Raw genomic sequence first — 6,000 nt, 5'->3', positions numbered from 1 at the left:
TATTGATCTTTAAAAGATCATTACTGATGCCTCCGCAATCTCTTCAGCTACCTTGTTCAGAACCCTGGGGTGTAATCCATCTGGTCCAGGTGACTTACCCACCTTCAGACCTTTCAGTTTCCCAAGCACCTTCTCCCCCGGCACTCTCGAACTTCCACTGTGAAGACTAATGCAAAATACTTCTTCAGTTTGTCCGCTATTTCCTTGTTCCCCATTACTTCCTCTCCAGTGTCATTTTCCAGAGGTCCAACGTCTGTTCTTGCCTCTCTTTTAACTCTTTATATATCTGAAAAAACTTGGTATTCTCTTTGATATTATTGGCTGCCTCATGGTGACCAGAGTTCAATGCTGGCCTCTGTTGCTGTGTTGAGACGACATTCTCCTTGTGAGCGTGTGAGTGAGTTTCCCCAGGCACTCTGGTGTCGTTCCCACATCCCAAAAATCTGTTAGCTTGTAGGTTAATTGTCCGCTCATAAATTACTCCTAGTGTGTAAGTGAGGGGCAGGTTTTGGGCGACAGTTGATGGGTGTAGGGAGTTTAGGCTACAGGGAAAGTTAGTGGCAGAATGGGATAGCTCTGTGACCTGGCAGAGACTTGATGGGCTGAATGGTCCCTTTCCATGTGGTACAGATACATCGAACATATTACCAGCTGTACAGAATAGACACTGAGCTTTAATTTCTGTATAGACTCAATGTGCCAAAGGGCCATTTCCATATTATACAGTGACTCTGTGACAAGGAAGTGTACTTATTAAACACCGCAGCAAGAATTCAAGATTCAAGACTTGTTGTCATTCTTCAGTACACATCTGTAAAGGAGAACAAACTCATTGTTACACTGGATCTGACGCAGCTTAAAAAACAGAATAAACATTAAGAACGCAATATATAAAAAAACCCACAATAAATCTAAATATAAAAGAAAGCTTATAAAACACAATGTACAAGTAACACAGATTGTATCTACATAAGGTGACGCAAGGTAGTGTTAGTGTATACACGAGGAAATCTGCAGATGCTGGAAATTCAAGCTACACGCAAAATGCTGGTGGAACACAGCAGGCCAGGCAGCATCTATAGGATCATGGAATCCTTTCCCTTCTCCCGACGCAGACTGGGAGACCGTTTCACTGAACACCTACACTCTGTCCACCAGAGAAATCAGGCTCTCCCAGTGGCCACACATTTTAATTCCATGTCCCATTCCCATTCTGATATGTCTATCCATGGCCTCCTCTACTGACAAAATTAAGCCACACTCAGGTTGGAGGAACAACACCTTATATTCAGGCTGGGTAGCCTCCAATCTGATGGCATGAACATTGATTTCTCTAACTTCTGTTAATGCCCCTCCTCCCCTTCTTACCCCATCCCTGATTTATTTATTTATTTGCCCCCCTTTTTTTCTCTCTCTCTGCCCATCACTCCTTGCCTGCTCACCATCTCCCTCTGGTGCTCCCCTCCCCCTTTCTTTCTCCTCAGGCCTCCCATCGCATGATCCTTTCCTTTCTCCAGCTCTGTATCCCTTTTGCCAATCACCTTTCCAGCTCTTAGCTTCACCCCACCCCCTCCGGTCTTCCCCTATCATTTCGCATTCCTCCCCCCCTCCTACTTCCAAATCTCTTACTATCTTTTCTTTCAGTTAGTCCTGACGAAGGGTCTTGGCCCAAAACGTCGACAGCGCTTCTCCCTATAGATGCTGCCTGGCCTGCTGTGTTCCACCAGCGTTTTTTGCGTGTAATGTGAGTGTATGTTGGTAGGGTGGGTTAATGGGTGGAGGTGCTGTCAGCCTGACAACTTGGGAAAAGTAATTGTCCTGTTGTGGATGCTGACCCACACCAGGAACACTAGACTTCAGTTGCTTTTCTTGGTGGCGTTAGTAACAGAAGCAGGAAATGCAGAGGAATAATTATCTTGGCATTCTGCAATGCTTATTCAGTGGTATTTTCTATGCAGATATTTTAATAGATTCATTTAATCTCTGAGCCATTGGGAGCCAGGCCTGTCTGTGTTTAATAATGGTCAAAGTGACTACTAGCTGTTTCCAAACATTGAATGATTGTTAATAACAGGCAATGTTTGGGAGCTAGGGACTCATTTCCAGAACATTAGTTACAGGAGAATGTGATGTTCAGCAGTAAAGTGCAATCTATTTTCATTTCTGTGGCTGGAAGATTTAATGGCTATGAAAATGGATTGATCTTGCTTTCAAAGAGGGTCACCTTTACGAAGCATCTGAGAGGCTCGTGTACACAATATGTAAAACAACCGTGCACAGTAACCCTCTCCCTTCTCCTTCTCTGTTGCTGCTGGAGCCTGCTCTTTGTGTGCGTGTGATTTTCCATGTGAAAACCATGATAATTATTCTAATTGTTGTTGACCTTGCGCAGAGGGCAGGATCATTGTCATTCCATGACCCTGAAAGGTTAACGTTCTACAGTTTCCCAGGATCAAGCTTCAACCAGGGCTCACAATTTGCTTTTCATAGTCACAAACTTATTCACAGTCACAAGCCTACCAGCATGCAGGAGAGATCACAGCCAACAATACTAGAGGTTAAATTGAAGGCAGGTAGCTTTATTTGCTAGTAGTGTATAATCATTCTTAGTACTAAGCATTTAGTCATCTTGTTACTGTTCTGACAAAGCATCTTTAACCAGGAAAATTGATTCTCTTTCCACAGATGCTGTCTGACCTGCTGAAATATATGCAGCATTTTCTGTTTTTCTTTTAGTAGCAGCCTCACAAGACAACTTTACTTTGTACTTCATAGCCAGTCAGGTACATTGAAGTGATTTATCAAATGGGGATTGATAAAACTGGACAACAATTTTTTTCAAATGCGTTGCTTCCTTAGAAATTTTTTTTCTTTTTGATAAACCGCTTGAAGCTGAACGCAAGTATACTTTCAGACTACTTGGATCACGTTGGAATTTGAAGAAACAAGAAATTAACTTTTTTTGAATATTTTGCGTTTAAATGTATAATGGTGCTGACACTTTGCAATGGTTCAACTAAGCTAAAAATGTTTTGTTGATGATTTTCATCTGTACTCAGTGTCTGAGGCTTCTCGCTTAAGTGTCCAACAATAAATCACCAGCATTGACAGATTCTGTTTCGCCAGGACTACAGTGTTCAGATGAAACCTTTCACCATGCTTGTTACTGACAGCACCAAGATTTGCAGGGAAGGAGTCTAAATGGGAATGCAGAAAATTAATCTTTAGTGACATGTTGCACTTCATGGTTTTGTATGCTTGAAGCATGTTGTCAACTGACTGCACATAGCTTGGTGCTCTGTAGTGCCAAGAAAATTTTAACAACATCCTTTAATGTCTTCCATGTGATTTTCTCCGGTCCCACTAGAAGTTCTTTGAATTGCCTGTCACTGAGGTCCTGTTTGATTTGTGGACCAACAAAAATGCCTTCCTTAATCTTGGCATCATTTTTTTCTGGGGAACATCTGTCTCAAACATTGAAATCCTTCTCAGAAATCTATAGCCTTGCCTGAACATGTCTGGACAAGATAGAAAACTTGTCAGTTTATATTGTGGGCAACATATTAATTGACGAGTTATGAATTGAAATAACAAATATAAGCTATTTTTTAAATGGTGTGCGAAAGGGAAATTTCATGGTGATTTTCATGATCAGCAGCTCAAAGTACATAAGATACACCCAAAGTTATTCAGGAAGCAATATCCTTGTTGCCCAGGAAGACATGGAGAATCTGCAGATGCTGGAATCTGGAACGACAAACAAAACTCTGGCAGGTAGTCAGAGTTTGTGGAGGGAGATAGACAGTCAATGTTTCAGGCCAAGACCTTTCACCTGGACTGAAACATAAAGGGATGATGTAAGAGCTGTTATAAAGGGAAGGGATGATGCAAGAGCTGGGTAGTGATGGTGGACCCAGGTGAGGAAGAGCGGCAGGCAGATGAAGGAGGGAAAAGTGGACATAGCGAAAGGAACCAGGATGTGGGGAGTAAGTTCTGCCTTCTTTCATGTCCACGTGTGAGATCAGGTAAGACATAACTTTTACATTTCATCCAAATTGTGGCATCTTCAGCTTATTTTCTTAATTCTGTTCCAGAAAGCCAACCTAGATCTCGCAGAGGGTGAGCAATTCTCTACCTCAGGGGGTGGTGGAGGATGGATCACTGAAGGTACTTGGAGGATGCTTTGAAAGAGGAGGGTACTGTGGATGATGAAAAACTGGCACAGAAGGAGTGAAGCTTGAGGCAGGTTAAGCTTGATCTTATTGAAGGGACAGGTAGCCAACTAACCTATTTTTATTTGTTGACTGTGCTTAAAGCTTTGGATTGGGGACTTGAACTCGGAGTTCCTATTCAGATGCCAGAATGCCACAGCCAACAGCCGGCCTTGGACACCAGCTGGAAGACTGAGAGATGGCTTTCTTTGGTAAATGGGCATTGCTTTTCAGCTTCTGCCTGACGATTGGCCGTGATATGGTGAGACAGATGCCCAGTTCAATGATTCCAAACCCTGGGGAGTGCGGGTTGACATTGAGGGCAGTTTCCCCTTCAGAGGGTGGGTAGATAGAGTCATGGAGCATGGAAACAGTTCCTTTGGCCCAACTGGTCCATCCTAGCCAAGCTAGTCCAGCACTTGACCCATAAGTTACTAAAGCTTTCCTTTCAACGGGTACCTATCCTTTCTTTGCTTATTATTACTCACGTCGGGTATGACGTCCTCCTAAGTGGTTATCTGTGTCCTTAATGGAGGACACCTGTGGTGACTTTGTTTAATGCAGGGAGGTCCTTGACAGATCAAGGTGAGGGTCCAGTGGCATGGAAAGCAGGACGACTGGAGACCCCTCACTGCTGCAGCCTCCCTCCACCTTCACTGCCGTTGCGATGTGTTATTATCTTCCGCCAGCTCCACTGTTACAGTCCTGGTTGGATCGCTCTTTTGTCCGGAGTCCCCTGTAGACTTTACTGTGATGTGCGAGGGGAGGATTAGATTGTTCTCGGAGTCGGTACAACATCATGGCTGGAGGGGCCCGGACTGTAGCATTCTATGTTCTATCCAACCTCATTTGAAATCTTAATGACTTCAATTCTAGCGTGTTACCTGATACTGTTAGTTTGGCAGCATCACAGCACCGGGGATCACTGTTCATCCAGAATGAAGAAGCGGGTAGGAAAAATCATTGCAAAAACACCTCATCCTGCAAACAGACTTTTCTAAAAGCTCTCTTCCGGAAACCTGTACAGAACTATTAAAACGAAAATAAGAATCATGCAGTATTAAAAGTGCCTTCCCCCAGGCAGTTAATCTGATCAACCATTCCAGTTAGCCTCCCACCCCACCCCCTCTATCTATTACCCCCGTCACTGCTCTGAAAGCACTCTAAGCACATTCTGTCTACGTTGTAAACACATGCTGATATTTATGGACATATTCCATATCTGTACTCTATTTTGCATATAATTCTTTATTTTTTATAATTGAATGTTGTTTTTTATTGCACACTGGACCAACACATCACAGCAAGTTCCTAATACATGTAAGTGTATATAGGGAATGAAGTTGATCTGCTGATCCTGACCCCAGCTGCTGTCTGTGTGAAATTTGCACTTTCCCTGTGCTCTCCACTTACCCTGGTTGCTCCGAAACAGACAGGAGTTGGAAGGCTAATTGTCTCCTGTAACTTGCCCTCTTGTGTAAATAGATAGCAAAGCACAATTTAAGGGGAGTTTCCACAAACCTTTTGGCACAGAAGGTCTGTAGAGACTAGGCCAGTTTACTGATCAATCCCATTGCTCCCACTAACTACCCCCTACGTTTTCATCCCAATTCCCCAAGATCTCGCCATTCCTCTACACAACAGTGCCAAAGTGTAATGGCCCTAGTGCTGAGAGTTGACATGAGAATAAGTGGCAGGATGCCTGAATGATGGGGCTAATGGAATTGCCTCCTTAGTGTCATTAGATAATATATGAGGATCTTTGCTGGAGAAGTGAATTGTGATGTTA

Source organism: Hypanus sabinus, chromosome 21 (assembly GCF_030144855.1).
Source record: "Hypanus sabinus isolate sHypSab1 chromosome 21, sHypSab1.hap1, whole genome shotgun sequence".
Lineage (NCBI taxonomy): Eukaryota > Metazoa > Chordata > Chondrichthyes > Myliobatiformes > Dasyatidae > Hypanus > Hypanus sabinus.
This window is presented reverse-complemented; position numbering follows the sequence as displayed.